Below are 17,687 nucleotides of genomic sequence, written 5' to 3'. Positions count from 1 at the left end.
TTGTGAATTGCTGTGCCCCTGAGCTCCATTTTTCCACTCGTTTCTTGTGAGCTGAACGCAAGTCCAAACTTTTGGTTCAGGACCTATACTGGTTCCCGGTGGGTGGCTGAGACTTTGGTTAATTCTTCTTCCTGCCGGGAAATTAGAGTGACATGTGCCCATCCAAATGCCTAACAGCTACTCTCTCATTGGTTCTCCCTCTTCCCTTTCATCCTCTGCCAAATTGGCAACCTGTGCGAACAAGGAGCTTAAAGGGGCTGTCTCTCCAAGTTGGGAGATTGATAGGAAAGCAGTTGGAAAGTCAAACCGGAGCACCAGGAGAGGAACTCTTCGTTGAGTTTTAGAAAACTTTCGTATTCACAGTGTGTCCATTCTCTAGGTTTCCCGTACACGTTATAGCTGTAGTAATATTCCCTTCAACCTGGAGAGCTGGGACCCATGGAATGGGTGCCATGCATTATTGCTTTAAAGGGTCTGCATTTGCTCACCCAATCTCACCAATCCTCTCAGTCCCAAGTGTCCAGCCTTATGCCACATCCAGCTGTCATTGTAGATAGGGTCATTCCAGGTTGCATCAGCGACCCTGAAGGAATTGTGAAGAATTACCCTGTTTCTTTGTTCTGTTTTTGAAATTCCTGTTTAGAGTGGGTTTGAGCTGATTCTCGCTGCCCTGTTTATGCCAGTCCAAACACACTTGATTCCCTTATGGAGACATATCAATACATAGGTTTTAAGATTCTTACTAGTCAGATCTATTCCTCTGTGGGAAATATGGGGTTTTGAGTCCCTTTCACTGAGGAATGTGGAGGTCTTGTCTATTCCATAGTTGGTTTTTGGAACGGTACCTGTGCTTATATCAAACTCTGGTTTGATGCATCACCCCACCTCTCCTTCCCCTTTAAGCAGGCTTAAGAGTGTTTTCTAAATGTGAGACTCTGTTCTCTTGCCTAACTCAGTTCATGTGTAGCCATGTTTACAGGATCTTCCTAAGTGATATCTTATGATAAGTTTCTTTTCCTGTGTGACTTCTTTCACTTAGAATCATCGTACCTGAATCCACTCATTTTGCTGCTACTGGTCTTATGACATTGATTTCGTGGCTGAGGGATATTCCATCGTTCGTAAGTTCCACAATGTTTGGAACCATTTTTATATTTCCTGGGATATTTCAGGTGTACCCAGGTTGAGGTTCTTGTAAGCAGTGCAGCCCTCAATTTGGGGGTGGCTCTGTCTTATGGATTTTCAGTTTTCCCAAGGTATATTCCCTAGACCAGAAGTGCCCTTGGCTCTGTAGGTCTGTTGTTTACTTGTTTTAGGGAACACAATGCACTCCTCCAGTGAGGCAGTTGGCAACTTACATCCCGCCCATCAGCATAACAAGGCCGCCCATCAGCATAACAAGGCTCCCTGTTCTCCAGGGCCTGTCTTGCCTTTCCTGTTTTTACATATATTGTGGATGTCCCTTTTGACCGGTGGGAAGTGGTACTTCTTTGTAGTGCAGATTTGCATTGCCCGCTTGCTTGCTTGGCCAAAAAGGGCGTATGCGTTTTCACCTGAATATATTCAGGAGAAAACGCATACGCCCTTTTTGGCCAAGTGCATCAATGTCGAAGTTGTGCCCCTCTTCCTGTGCTTTACAGGCGATTACAACGTACCTCTTGAAATCTGTTTCCTGCTATTCTGCCTCGCATTCAAGTCCGCCTCTTGCCTTCCCTCAACAGATTTTTGGACGATAGTTGGCCTTGATTACTCTGCCAGTTTGTGAATTGCTGTGCCCCTGAGCTCCATTTTTCGACTCGTTTCTTGTGAGCTGAACGCAAGTCCAAACTTTTGGTTCAGGACCTATACTGGTTCCCGGTGGTAAGCTGAGACTTTGGTTAATTCTTCTTCCTGCCGGGAAATTAGAGTGACATGTGCCCATCCAAATGCCTAACAGCTACTCTCTCATTGGTTCTCCCTCTTCCCTTTCATCCTCTGCCAAATTGGCAACCTGTGCGAACCAGGAGCTTAAAGGGGCTGTCTCTCCAAGTTGGGAGATTGATAGGAAAGCAGTTGGAAAGTCAAACCGGAGCACCAGGAGAGGGGCTCTTCGTTGAGTTTTAGAAACATTTCGAATTCACAGTGTGTCCATTCTCTAGGTTTCCCGTACACGTTATAGCTGTAGTAATATTCCCTTCAACCTGGAGAGCTGGGACCCATGGAATGGGTGCCATGCATTATTGCTTTAAAGGGTCTGCATTTGCTCACCCAATCTCACCAATCCTCTCAGTCCCAAGTGTCCAGCCTTATGCCACATCCAGCTGTCATTGTAGATAGGGTCATTCCAGGTTGCATCAGCGACCCTGAAGGAATTGTGAAGAATTACCCTGTTTCTTTGTTCTGTTTTTGAAATTCCTGTTTAGAGTGGGTTTGAGCTGATTCTCGCTGCCATGTTTATGCCAGTCTAGACACACTTGATTCCCTTACGGAGGCATATCAATACATAGGTTTTAAGATTCTTACTAGTCAGATCTATTCCTCTGCGGGAAATATGGGGTTTTGAGTCCCTTTCACTGAGGAAGGTGTAGGTCTTGTCTATTCCATAGTTGGTTTTTGGAACGGTACCTGTGCTTATATCAAACTCTGGTTTGATGCATCACCCCACCTCTCCTTCCCCCTTAAGCAGGCATAAGAGTGTTTTCTAAATGTGAGACTCTGTTCTCTTGCCTAACTCAGTTCATGTGTAGCCATGTTTACAGGATCTTCCTAAGTGATATCTTATGATAAGTTTCTTTTCCTGTGTGACTTCTTTCACTTAGAATCATCGTACCTGAATCCACTCATTTTGCTGCTACTGGTCTTATGACATTGATTTCGTGGCTGAGGGATATTCCATCGTACGTAAGTTCCACAATGTTTGGAACCATTTTTATATTTCCTGGGATATTTCAGGTGTAACCAGGTTGAAGTTCTTGTAAGCAGTGCAGCCCTCAATTTGGGGGTGGCTCTGTCTTATGGATTTTCAGTTTTCCCAATGTATATTTCCTAGACTGGAAGTGCCCTTGGCTGTGTAGCTCTGTTATTTACTTGTTTTAGGGAACACAATGCACTCCTCCAGTGAGGCAGTTGGCAACTTACATCCCGCCCATCAGCATAACAAGGCTCCCTGTTCTCCAGGGCCTGTCTTGCCTTTCTGGTTTTTACACATTTTGTGGATGTCCCTTTTGACCGGTGGGAAGTGATACTTCTTTGTAGTGCAGATTTGCATTGCCCGCTTGCTTGCTTGGCCAAAAAGGGCGTATGCGTTTTCTCCTGAATATATTCAGGAGAAAACACATACGCCCTTTTTGGCCAAGTGCATCATTGTCGAAGTTGTGCCCCTCTTCCTGTGCTTTACAGGCGATTCCAACGTACCTCTTGAAATCTCTTTCCTGCTATTCTGCCTCGCTTTCAAGTCCACCTCGTTGCCTTCCCTCAACAGATTTTTGGACGATAGTTGTCCTTGATTACTCTGCCAGTTTGTGAATTGCTGTGCCCCTGAGCTCCATTTTTCAACTCGTTTTTTGTGAGCTGAACGCAAGTCCAAACTTTTGGTTCAGGACCTATACTGGTTCCCGGTGGGTGGCTGAGACTTTGGTTAATTCTTCTTCCTGCCGGGAAATTAGAGTGACATGTGCCCATCCAAATGCCTGACAGCTACTCTCTCATTGGTTCTCCCTCTTCCCTTTCATCCTCTGCCAAATTGGCAACCTGTGCGAACCAGGAGCTTAAAGGGGCTGTCTCTCCAAGTTGGGAGATTGATAGGAAAGCAGTTGGAAAGTCAAACCGGAGCACCAGGAGAGGAACTCTTCGTTGAGTTTTAGAAACCTTTCGTATTCACAGTGTGTCCATTCTCTAGGTTTCCCGTACACGTTATAGCTGTAGTAATATTCCCTTCAACCTGGAGAGCTGGGACCCATGGAATGGGTGCCATGCATTATTGCTTTAAAGGGTCTGCATTTGCTCACCCAATCTCACCAATCCTCTCAGTCCCAAGTGTCCAGCCTTATGCCACATCCAGCTGTCATTGTAGATAGGGTCATTCCAGGTTGCATCAGCGACCCTGAAGGAATTGTGAAGAATTACCCTGTTTCTTTGTTCTGTTTTTGAAATAACTGTTTAGAGTGGGTTTGAGCTGATTCTCGCTGCCATGTTTATGCCAGTCTAGACACACTTGATTCCCTTACGGAGACATATCAATACATAGGTTTTAAGATTCTTACTAGTCAGATCTATTCCTCTGCGGGAAATATGGGGTTTTGAGTCCCTTTCACTGAGGAAGGTGTAGGTCTTGTCTATTCCATAGTTGGTTTTTGGAACGGTACCTGTGCTTATATCAAACTCTGGTTTGATGCATCACCCCACCTCTCCTTCCCCCTTAAGCAGGCATAAGAGTGTTTTCTAATTGTGAGACTCTGTTCTCTTGCCTAACTCAGTTCATGTGTAGCCATGTTTACAGGATCTTCCTAAGTGATATCTTATGATAAGTTTCTTTTCCTGTGTGACTTCTTTCACTTAGAATCATCGTACCTGAATCCACTCATTTTGCTGCTACTGGTCTTATGACATTGATTTCGTGGCTGAGGGATATTCCATCGTACGTAAGTTCCACAATGTTTGGAACCATTTTTATATTTCCTGGGATATTTCAGGTGTACCCAGGTTGAGGTTCTTGTAAGCAGTGCAGCCCTCAATTTGGGGGTGGCTCTGTCTTATGGATTTTCAGTTTTCCCAAGGTATATTCCCTAGACTGGAAGTGCCCTTGGCTCTGTAGCTCTGTTGTTTACTTGTTTTAGGGAACACAATGCACTCCTCCAGTGAGGCAGTTGGCAACTTACATCCCACCCATCAGCATAACAAGGCTCCCTGTTCTCCAGGGCCTGTCTTGCCTTTCTGGTTTTTACACATTTTGTGGATGTCCCTTTTGACCAGTGGGAAGTGATACTTCTTTGTAGTGCAGATTTGCATTGCCCGCTTGCTTGCTTGGCCAAAAAGGGCGTATGCGTTTTCTCCTGAATATATTCAGGAGAAAACGCATACGCCCTTTTTGGCCAAGTGCATCATTGTCGAAGTTGTGCCCCTCTTCCTGTGCTTTACAGGCGATTCCAACGTACCTCTTGAAATCTGTTTCCTGCTATTCTGCATCGCTTTCAAGTCCGCCTCGTTGCCTTCCCTCAACAGATTTTTGGACGATAGTTGGCCTTGATTACTCTGCCAGTTTGTGAATTGCTGTGCCCCTGAGCTCCATTTTTCCACTCGTTTCTTGTGAGCTGAACGCAAGTCCAAACTTTTGGTTCAGGACCTATACTGGTTCCCGGTGGGTGGCTGAGACTTTGGTTAATTCTTCTTCCTGCCGGGAAATTAGAGTGGCATGTGCCCATCCAAATGCCTAACAGCTACTCTCTCATTGGTTCTCCCTCTTCCCTTTCATCCTCTGCCAAATTGGCAACCTGTGCGAACCAGGAGCTTAAAGGGGCTGTCTCTCCAAGTTGGGAGATTGATAGGAAAGCAGTTGGAAAGTCAAACCGGAGCACCAGGAGAGGGGCTCTTCGTTGAGTTTTAGAAACATTTCGAATTCACAGTGTGTCCATTCTCTAGGTTTCCCGTACACGTTATAGCTGTAGTAATATTCCCTTCAACCTGGAGAGCTGGGACCCATGGAATGGGTGCCATGCATTATTGCTTTAAAGGGTCTGCATTTGCTCACCCAATCTCACCAATCCTCTCAGTCCCAAGTGTCCAGCCTTATGCCACATCCAGCTGTCATTGTAGATAGGGTCATTCCAGGTTGCATCAGCGACCCTGAAGGAATTGTGAAGAATTACCCTGTTTCTTTGTTCTGTTTTTGAAATTCCTGTTTAGAGTGGGTTTGAGCTGATTCTCGCTGCCATGTTTATGCCAGTCTAGACACACTTGATTCCCTTACGGAGGCATATCAATACATAGGTTTTAAGATTCTTACTAGTCAGATCTATTCCTCTGCGGGAAATATGGGGTTTTGAGTCCCTTTCACTGAGGAAGGTGTAGGTCTTGTCTATTCCATAGTTGGTTTTTGGAACGGTACCTGTGCTTATATCAAACTCTGGTTTGATGCATCACCCCACCTCTCCTTCCCCCTTAAGCAGGCATAAGAGTGTTTTCTAAATGTGAGACTCTGTTCTCTTGCCTAACTCAGTTCATGTGTAGCCATGTTTACAGGATCTTCCTAAGTGATATCTTATGATAAGTTTCTTTTCCTGTGTGACTTCTTTCACTTAGAATCATCGTACCTGAATCCACTCATTTTGCTGCTACTGGTCTTATGACATTGATTTCGTGGCTGAGGGATATTCCATCGTACGTAAGTTCCACAATGTTTGGAACCATTTTTATATTTCCTGGGATATTTCAGGTGTAACCAGGTTGAAGTTCTTGTAAGCAGTGCAGCCCTCAATTTGGGGGTGGCTCTGTCTTATGGATTTTCAGTTTTCCCAATGTATATTTCCTAGACTGGAAGTGCCCTTGGCTGTGTAGCTCTGTTATTTACTTGTTTTAGGGAACACAATGCACTCCTCCAGTGAGGCAGTTGGCAACTTACATCCCGCCCATCAGCATAACAAGGCTCCCTGTTCTCCAGGGCCTGTCTTGCCTTTCTGGTTTTTACACATTTTGTGGATGTCCCTTTTGACCGGTGGGAAGTGATACTTCTTTGTAGTGCAGATTTGCATTGCCCGCTTGCTTGCTTGGCCAAAAAGGGCGTATGCGTTTTCTCCTGAATATATTCAGGAGAAAACACATACGCCCTTTTTGGCCAAGTGCATCATTGTCGAAGTTGTGCCCCTCTTCCTGTGCTTTACAGGCGATTCCAACGTACCTCTTGAAATCTCTTTCCTGCTATTCTGCCTCGCTTTCAAGTCCACCTCGTTGCCTTCCCTCAACAGATTTTTGGACGATAGTTGTCCTTGATTACTCTGCCAGTTTGTGAATTGCTGTGCCCCTGAGCTCCATTTTTCAACTCGTTTTTTGTGAGCTGAACGCAAGTCCAAACTTTTGGTTCAGGACCTATACTGGTTCCCGGTGGGTGGCTGAGACTTTGGTTAATTCTTCTTCCTGCCGGGAAATTAGAGTGACATGTGCCCATCCAAATGCCTGACAGCTACTCTCTCATTGGTTCTCCCTCTTCCCTTTCATCCTCTGCCAAATTGGCAACCTGTGCGAACCAGGAGCTTAAAGGGGCTGTCTCTCCAAGTTGGGAGATTGATAGGAAAGCAGTTGGAAAGTCAAACCGGAGCACCAGGAGAGGAACTCTTCGTTGAGTTTTAGAAACCTTTCGTATTCACAGTGTGTCCATTCTCTAGGTTTCCCGTACACGTTATAGCTGTAGTAATATTCCCTTCAACCTGGAGAGCTGGGACCCATGGAATGGGTGCCATGCATTATTGCTTTAAAGGGTCTGCATTTGCTCACCCAATCTCACCAATCCTCTCAGTCCCAAGTGTCCAGCCTTATGCCACATCCAGCTGTCATTGTAGATAGGGTCATTCCAGGTTGCATCAGCGACCCTGAAGGAATTGTGAAGAATTACCCTGTTTCTTTGTTCTGTTTTTGAAATAACTGTTTAGAGTGGGTTTGAGCTGATTCTCGCTGCCATGTTTATGCCAGTCTAGACACACTTGATTCCCTTACGGAGACATATCAATACATAGGTTTTAAGATTCTTACTAGTCAGATCTATTCCTCTGCGGGAAATATGGGGTTTTGAGTCCCTTTCACTGAGGAAGGTGTAGGTCTTGTCTATTCCATAGTTGGTTTTTGGAACGGTACCTGTGCTTATATCAAACTCTGGTTTGATGCATCACCCCACCTCTCCTTCCCCCTTAAGCAGGCATAAGAGTGTTTTCTAATTGTGAGACTCTGTTCTCTTGCCTAACTCAGTTCATGTGTAGCCATGTTTACAGGATCTTCCTAAGTGATATCTTATGATAAGTTTCTTTTCCTGTGTGACTTCTTTCACTTAGAATCATCGTACCTGAATCCACTCATTTTGCTGCTACTGGTCTTATGACATTGATTTCGTGGCTGAGGGATATTCCATCGTACGTAAGTTCCACAATGTTTGGAACCATTTTTATATTTCCTGGGATATTTCAGGTGTACCCAGGTTGAGGTTCTTGTAAGCAGTGCAGCCCTCAATTTGGGGGTGGCTCTGTCTTATGGATTTTCAGTTTTCCCAAGGTATATTCCCTAGACTGGAAGTGCCCTTGGCTCTGTAGCTCTGTTGTTTACTTGTTTTAGGGAACACAATGCACTCCTCCAGTGAGGCAGTTGGCAACTTACATCCCACCCATCAGCATAACAAGGCTCCCTGTTCTCCAGGGCCTGTCTTGCCTTTCTGGTTTTTACACATTTTGTGGATGTCCCTTTTGACCAGTGGGAAGTGATACTTCTTTGTAGTGCAGATTTGCATTGCCCGCTTGCTTGCTTGGCCAAAAAGGGCGTATGCGTTTTCTCCTGAATATATTCAGGAGAAAACGCATACGCCCTTTTTGGCCAAGTGCATCATTGTCGAAGTTGTGCCCCTCTTCCTGTGCTTTACAGGCGATTCCAACGTACCTCTTGAAATCTGTTTCCTGCTATTCTGCATCGCTTTCAAGTCCGCCTCGTTGCCTTCCCTCAACAGATTTTTGGACGATAGTTGGCCTTGATTACTCTGCCAGTTTGTGAATTGCTGTGCCCCTGAGCTCCATTTTTCCACTCGTTTCTTGTGAGCTGAACGCAAGTCCAAACTTTTGGTTCAGGACCTATACTGGTTCCCGGTGGGTGGCTGAGACTTTGGTTAATTCTTCTTCCTGCCGGGAAATTAGAGTGGCATGTGCCCATCCAAATGCCTAACAGCTACTCTCTCATTGGTTCTCCCTCTTCCCTTTCATCCTCTGCCAAATTGGCAACCTGTGCGAACCAGGAGCTTAAAGGGGCTGTCTCTCCAAGTTGGGAGATTGATTGGAAAGCAGTTGGAAAGTCAAACCGGAGCACCAGGAGAGGGGCTCTTCGTTGAGTTTTAGAAACCTTTCGTATTCACAGTGTGTCCATTCTCTAGGTTTCCCGTACATGTTATAGCTGTAGTAATATTCCCTTCAACCTGGAGAGCTGGGACCCATGGAATGGGTGCCATGCATTATTGTTTTAAAGGGTCTGCATTTGCTCACCCAATCTCACCAATCCTCTCAGTCCCAAGTGTCCAGCCTTATGCCACATCCAGCTGTCATTGTAGATAGGGTCATTCCAGGTTGCATCAGAGACCCTGAAGGAATTGTGAAGAATTACCCTGTTTCTTTGTTCTGTTTTTGAAATAACTGTTTAGAGTGGGTTTGAGCTGATTCTCGCTGCCATGTTTATGCCAGTCTAGACACACTTGATTCCCTTATGGAGACATATCAATACATAGGTTTTAAGATTCTTACTAGTCAGATCTATTCCTCTGCGGGAAATATGGGGTTTTGAGACCCTTTCACTGAGGAAGGTGTAGGTCTTGTCTATTCCATAGTTGGTTTTTGGAACGGTACCTGTGCTTATATCAAACTCTGGTTTGATGCATCACCCCACCTCTCCTTCCCCCTTAAGCAGGCATAAGAGTGTTTTCTAAATGTGAGACTCTGTTCTCTTGCCTAACTCAGTTCATGTGTAGCCATGTTTACAGGATCTTCCTAAGTGATATCTTATGATAAGTTTCTTTTCCTGTGTGACTTCTTTCACTTAGAATCATCGTACCTGAATCCACTCATTTTGCTGCTACTGGTCTTATGACATTGATTTCGTGGCTGAGGGATATTCCATCGTACGTAAGTTCCACAATGTTTGGAACCATTTTTATATTTCCTGGGATATTTCAGGTGTACCCAGGTTGAGGTTCTTGTAAGCAGTGCAGCCCTCAATTTGAGGGTGGCTCTGTGTTATGGATTTTCAGTTTTCCCAAGGTATATTCCCTAGACTGGAAGTTCCCTTGGCTCTGTAGCTCTGTTGTTTACTTGTTTTAGGGAACACAATGCACTCCTCCAGTGAGGCAGTTGGCAACTTACATCCCGCCCATCAGCATAACAAGGCTCCCTGTTCTCCAGGGCCTGTCTTGCCTTTCTGGATTTTACACATTTTGTGGATGTCCCTTTTGACTGGTGGGAAGTGATACTTCTTTGTAGTGCAGATTTGCATTGCCCGCTTGCTTGCTTGGCCAAAAAGGGCGTATGCGTTTTCTCCTGAATATATTCAGGAGAAAACGCATACACCCTTTTTGGCCAAGTGCATCATTGTCGAAGTTGTGCCCCTCTTCCTGTGCTTTACAGGCGATTCCAACGTACTTCTTGAAATCTCTTTCCTGCTATTCTGCCTCGCTTTCAAGTCCGCCTCGTTGCCTTCCCTCAACAGATTTTTGGACGATAGTTGGCCTTGATTACTCTGCCAGTTTGTGAATTGCTGTGCCCCTGAGCTCCATTTTTCAACTCGTTTCTTGTGAGCTGAACGCAAGTCCAAACTTTTGGTTCAGGACCTATACTGGTTCCCGGTGGGTGGCTGAGACTTTGGTTAATTCTTCTTCCTGCCGGGAAATTAGAGTGACATGTGCCCATCCAAATGCCTAACAGCTACTCTCTCATTGGTTCTCCCTCTTCCCTTTCATCCTCTGCCAAATTGGCAACCTGTGCGAACCAGGAGCTTAAAGGGGCTGTCTCTCCAAGTTGGGAGATTGATAGGAAAGCAGTTGGAAAGTCAAACCGGAGCACCAGGAGAGGGGCTCTTCGTTGAGTTTTAGAAACCTTTCGTATTCACAGTGTGTCCATTCTCTAGGTTTCCCGTACATGTTATAGCTGTAGTAATATTCCCTTCAACCTGGAGAGCTGGGACCCATGGAATGGGTGCCATGCATTATTGTTTTAAAGGGTCTGCATTTGCTCACCCAATCTCACCAATCCTCTCAGTCCCAAGTGTCCAGCCTTATGCCACATCCAGCTGTCATTGTAGATAGGGTCATTCCAGGTTGCATCAGAGACCCTGAAGGAATTGTGAAGAATTACCCTGTTTCTTTGTTCTGTTTTTGAAATAACTGTTTAGAGTGGGTTTGAGCTGATTCTCGCTGCCATGTTTATGCCAGTCTAGACACACTTGATTCCCTTACGGAGACATATCAATACATAGGTTTTAAGATTCTTACTAGTCAGATCTATTCCTCTGCGGGAAATATGGGGTTTTGAGTCCCTTTCACTGAGGAAGGTGTAGGTCTTGTCTATTCCATAGTTGGTTTTTGGAACGGTACCTGTGCTTATATCAAACTCTGGTTTGATGCCTCACCCCACCTCTCCTTCCCCCTTAAGCAGGCATAAGAGCGTTTTCTAAATGTGAGACTCTGTTCTCTTGCCTAACTCAGTTCATGTGTAGCCATGTTTACAGGATCTTCCTAAGTGATATCTTATGATAAGTTTCTTTTCCTGTGTGACTTCTTTCACTTAGAATCATCGTACCTGAATCCACTCATTTTGCTGCTACTGGTCTTATGACATTGATTTCGTGGCTGAGGGATATTCCATCGTACGTAAGTTCCACAATGTTTGGAACCATTTTTATATTTCCTGGGATATTTCAGGTGTACCCAGGTTGAGGTTCTTGTAAGCAGTGCAGCCCTCAATTTGGGGGTGGCTCTGTGTTATGGATTTTCAGTTTTCCCAAGGTATATTCCCTAGACTGGAAGTGCCCTTGGCTCTGTAGCTCTGTTGTTTACTTGTTTTAGGGAACACAATGCACTCCTCCAGTGAGGCAGTTGGCAACTTACATCCCGCCCATCAGCATAACAAGGCTCCCTGTTCTCCAGGGCCTGTCTTGCCTTTCTGGATTTTACACATTTTGTGGATGTCCCTTTTGACCGGTGGGAAGTGATACTTCTTTGTAGTGCAGATTTGCATTGCCCGCTTGCTTGCTTGGCCAAAAAGGGCGTATGCGTTTTCTCCTGAATATATTCAGGAGAAAACGCATACACCCTTTTTGGCCAAGTGCATCATTGTCGAAGTTGTGCCCCTCTTCCTGTGCTTTACAGGCGATTCCAACGTACCTCTTGAAATCTCTTTCCTGCTATTCTGCCTCGCTTTCAAGTCCGCCTCGTTGCCTTCCCTCAACAGATTTTTGGACGATAGTTGGCCTTGATTACTCTGCCAGTTTGTGAATTGCTGTGCCCCTGAGCTCCATTTTTCAACTCATTTCTTGTGAGCTGAACGCAAGTCCAAACTTTTGGTTCAGGACCTATACTGGTTCCCGGTGGGTGGCTGAGACTTTGGTTAATTCTTCTTCCTGCCGGGAAATTAGAGTGACATGTGCCCATCCAAATGCCTAACAGCTACTCTCTCATTGGTTCTCCCTCTTCCCTTTCATCCTCTGCCAAATTGGCAACCTGTGCGAACCAGGAGCTTAAAGGGGCTGTCTCTCCAAGTTGGGAGATTGATAGGAAAGCAGTTGGAAAGTCAAACCGGAGCACCAGGAGAGGGGCTCTTAGTTGAGTTTTAGAAACCTTTCGTATTCACAGTGTGTCCATTCTCTAGGTTTCCCGTACATGTTATAGCTGTAGTAATATTCCCTTCAACCTGGAGAGCTGGGACCCATGGAATGGGTGCCATGCATTTTTGTTTTAAAGGGTCTGCATTTGCTCACCCAATCTCACCAATCCTCTCAGTCCCAAGTGTCCAGCCTTATGCCACATCCAGCTGTCATTGTAGATAGGGTCATTCCAGGTTGCATCAGAGACCCTGAAGGAATTGTGAAGAATTACCCTGTTTCTTTGTTCTGTTTTTGAAATAACTGTTTAGAGTGGGTTTGAGCTGATTCTCGCTGCCATGTTTATGCCAGTCTAGACACACTTGATTCCCTTACGGAGACATATCAATACATAGGTTTTAAGATTCTTACTAGTCAGATCTATTCCTCTGCGGGAAATATGGGGTTTTGAGTCCCTTTCACTGAGGAAGGTGTAGGTCTTGTCTATTCCATAGTTGGTTTTTGGAACGGTACCTGTGCTTATATCAAACTCTGGTTTGATGCCTCACCCCACCTCTCCTTCCCCCTTAAGCAGGCATAAGAGCGTTTTCTAAATGTGAGACTCTGTTCTCTTGCCTAACTCAGTTCATGTGTAGCCATGTTTACAGGATCTTCCTAAGTGATATCTTATGATAAGTTTCTTTTCCTGTGTGACTTCTTTCCCTTAGAATCATCGTACCTGAATCCACTCATTTTGCTGCTACTGGTCTTATGACATTGATTTCGTGGCTGAGGGATATTCCATCGTACGTAAGTTCCACAATGTTTGGAACCATTTTTATATTTCCTGGGATATTTCAGGTGTACCCAGGTTGAGGTTCTTGTAAGCAGTGCAGCCCTCAATTTGGGGGTGGCTCTGTGTTATGGATTTTCAGTTTTCCCAAGGTATATTCCCTAGACTGGAAGTGCCCTTGGCTCTGTAGCTCTGTTGTTTACTTGTTTTAGGGAACACAATGCACTCCTCCAGTGAGGCAGTTGGCAACTTACATCCCGCCCATCAGCATAACAAGGCTCCCTGTTCTCCAGGGCCTGTCTTGCCTTTCTGGTTTTTACACATTTTGTGGATGTCCCTTTTGACCAGTGGGAAGTGATACTTCTTTGTAGTGCAGATTTGCATTGCCCGCTTGCTTGCTTGGCCAAAAAGGGCGTATGCGTTTTCTCCTGAATATATTCAGGAGAAAACGCATACACCCTTTTTGGCCAAGTGCATCATTGTCGAAGTTGTGCCCCTCTTCCTGTGCTTTACAGGCGATTCCAACGTACCTCTTGAAATCTGTTTCCTGCTATTCTGCCTCGCTTTCAAGTCCGCCTCGTTGCCTTCCCTCAACAGATTTTTGGACGATAGTTGGCCTTGATTACTCTGCCAGTTTGTGAATTGCTGTGCCCCTGAGCTCCATTTTTCAACTCGTTTCTTGTGAGCTGAACGCAAGTCCAAACTTTTGGTTCAGGACCTATACTGGTTCCCGGTGGGTGGCTGAGACTTTGGTTAATTCTTCTTCCTGCCGGGAAATTAGAGTGACATGTGCCCATCCAAATGCCTAACAGCTACTCTCTCATTGGTTCTCCCTCTTCCCTTTCATCCTCTGCCAAATTGGCAACCTGTGCGAACCAGGAGCTTAAAGGGGCTGTCTCTCCAAGTTGGGAGATTGATAGGAAAGCAGTTGGAAAGTCAAACCGGAGCACCAGGAGAGGGGCTCTTCGTTGAGTTTTAGAAACCTTTCGTATTCACAGTGTGTCCATTCTCTAGGTTTCCCGTACATGTTATAGCTGTAGTAATATTCCCTTCAACCTGGAGAGCTGGGACCCATGGAATGGGTGCCATGCATTATTGTTTTAAAGGGTCTGCATTTGCTCACCCAATCTCACCAATCCTCTCAGTCCCAAGTGTCCAGCCTTATGCCACATCCAGCTGTCATTGTAGATAGGGTCATTCCAGGTTGCATCAGAGACCCTGAAGGAATTGTGAAGAATTACCCTGTTTCTTTGTTCTGTTTTTGAAATAACTGTTTAGAGTGGGTTTGAGCTGATTCTCGCTGCCATGTTTATGCCAGTCTAGACACACTTGATTCCCTTACGGAGACATATCAATACATAGGTTTTAAGATTCTTACTAGTCAGATCTATTCCTCTGCGGGAAATATGGGGTTTTGAGTCCCTTTCACTGAGGAAGGTGTAGGTCTTGTCTATTCCATAGTTGGTTTTTGGAACGGTACCTGTGCTTATATCAAACTCTGGTTTGATGCATCACCCCACCTCTCCTTCCCCCTTAAGCAGGCATAAGAGTGTTTTCTAAATGTGAGACTCTGTTCTCTTGCCTAACTCAGTTCATGTGTAGCCATGTTTACAGGATCTTCCTAAGTGATATCTTATGATAAGTTTCTTTTCCTGTGTGACTTCTTTCACTTAGAATCATCGTACCTGAATCCACTCATTTTGCTGCTACTGGTCTTATGACATTGATTTCGTGGCTGAGGGATATTCCATCGTACGTAAGTTCCACAATGTTTGGAACCATTTTTATATTTCCTGGGATATTTCAGGTGTACCCAGGTTGAGGTTCTTGTAAGCAGTGCAGCCCTCAATTTGGGGGTGGCTCTGTGTTATGGATTTTCAGTTTTCCCAAGGTATATTCCCTAGACGGGAAGTGCCCTTGGCTCTGTAGCTCTGTTGTTTACTTGTTTTAGGGAACACAATGCACTCCTCCAGTGAGGCAGTTGGCAACTTACATCCCGCCCGTCAGCATAACAAGGCTCCCTGTTCTCCAGGGCCTGTCTTGCCTTTCTGGTTTTTACACATTTTGTGGATGTCCCTTTTGACTGGTGGGAAGTGATACTTCTTTGTAGTGCAGATTTGCATTGCCCGCTTGCTTGCTTGGCCAAAAAGGGCGTATGCGTTTTCTCCTGAATATATTCAGGAGAAAACGCATACACCCTTTTTGGCCAAGTGCATCATTGTCGAAGTTGTGCCCCTCTTCCTGTGCTTTACAGGCGATTCCAACGTACTTCTTGAAATCTCTTTCCTGCTATTCTGCCTCGCTTTCAAGTCCGCCTCGTTGCCTTCCCTCAACAGATTTTTGGACGATAGTTGGCCTTGATTACTCTGCCAGTTTGTGAATTGCTGTGTCCCTGAGCTCCATTTTTCAACTCGTTTCTTGTGAGCTGAACGCAAGTCCAAACTTTTGGTTCAGGACCTATACTGGTTCCCGGTGGGTGGCTGAGACTTTGGTTAATTCTTCTTCCTGCCGGGAAATTAGAGTGACATGTGCCCATCCAAATGCCTAACAGCTACTCTCTCATTGGTTCTCCCTCTTCCCTTTCATCCTCTGCCAAATTGGCAACCTGTGCGAACCAGGAGCTTAAAGGGGCTGTCTCTCCAAGTTGGGAGATTGATAGGAAAGCAGTTGGAAAGTCAAACCGGAGCACCAGGAGAGGGGCTCTTCGTTGAGTTTTAGAAACCTTTCGTATTCACAGTGTGTCCATTCTCTAGGTTTCCCGTACACGTTATAGCTGTAGTAATATTCCCTTCAACCTGGAGAGCTGGGACCCATGGAATGGGTGCCATGCATTATTGCTTTAAAGGGTCTGCATTTGCTCACCCAATCTCACCAATCCTCTCAGTCCCAAGTGTCCAGCCTTATGCCACATCCAGCTGTCATTGTAGATAGGGTCATTCCAGGTTGCATCAGAGACCCTGAAGGAATTGTGAAGAATTACCCTGTTTCTTTGTTCTGTTTTTGAAATAACTGTTTAGAGTGGGTTTGAGCTGATTCTCGCTGCCATGTTTATGCCAGTCTAGACACACTTGATTCCCTTACGGAGACATATCAATACATAGGTTTTAAGATTCTTACTAGTCAGATCTATTCCTCTGCGGGAAATATGGGGTTTTGAGTCCCTTTCACTGAGGAAGGTGTAGGTCTTGTCTATTCCATAGTTGGTTTTTGGAACGGTACCTGTGCTTATATCAAACTCTGGTTTGATGCATCACCCCACCTCTCCTTCCCCCTTAAGCAGGCATAAGAGTGTTTTCTAAATGTGAGACTCTGTTCTCTTGCCTAACTCAGTTCATGTGTAGCCATGTTTACAGGATCTTCCTAAGTGATATCTTATGATAAGTTTCTTTTCCTGTGTGACTTCTTTCACTTAGAATCATCGTACCTGAATCCACTCATTTTGCTGCTACTGGTCTTATGACATTGATTTCGTGGCTGAGGGATATTCCATCGTACGTAAGTTCCACAATGTTTGGAACCATTTTTATATTTCCTGGGATATTTCAGGTGTACCCAGGTTGAGGTTCTTGTAAGCTGTGCAGCCCTCAATTTGGGGGTGGCTCTGTCTTATGGATTTTCAGTTTTCCCAAGGTATATTCCCTAGACTGGAAGTGCCCTTGGCTCTGTAGCTCTGTTGTTTACTTGTTTTAGGGAACACAATGCACTCCTCCAGTGAGGCAGTTGGCAACTTACATCCCGCCCATCAGCATAACAAGGCTCCCTGTTCTCCAGGGCCTGTCTTGCCTTTCTGGTTTTTACACATTTTGTGGATGTCCCTTTTGACCGGTGGGAAGTGATACTTCTTTGTAGTGCAGATTTGCATTGCCCGCTTGCTTGCTTGGCCAAAAAGGGCGTATGCGTTTTCTCCTGAATATATTCAGGAGAAAACACATACGCCCTTTTTGGCCAAGTGCATCATTGTCGAAGTTGTGCCCCTCTTCCTGTGCTTTACAGGCGATTCCAACGTACCTCTTGAAATCTCTTTCCTGCTATTCTGCCTCGCTTTCAAGTCCACCTCGTTGCCTTCCCTCAACAGATTTTTGGACGATAGTTGGCCTTGATTACTCTGCCAGTTTGTGAATTGCTGTGCCCCTGAGCTCCATTTTTCAACTCGTTTTTTGTGAGCTGAACGCAAGTCCAAACTTTTGGTTCAGGACCTATACTGGTTCCCGGTGGGTGGCTGAGACTTTGGTTAATTCTTCTTCCTGCCGGGAAATTAGAGTGACATGTGCCCATCCAAATGCCTAACAGCTACTCTCTCATTGGTTCTCCCTCTTCCCTTTCATCCTCTGCCAAATTGGCAACCTGTGCGAACCAGGAGCTTAAAGGGTCTGTCTCTCCAAGTTGGGAG

The sequence above is a fragment of the Mesoplodon mirus genome, assembly GCF_964341445.2.
Source record: "Mesoplodon mirus genome assembly, chromosome: 9".
Lineage (NCBI taxonomy): Eukaryota > Metazoa > Chordata > Mammalia > Artiodactyla > Ziphiidae > Mesoplodon > Mesoplodon mirus.
The sequence above is the reverse complement of the archived record's forward strand: the minus strand, read 5'-3'. Positions refer to the sequence as shown.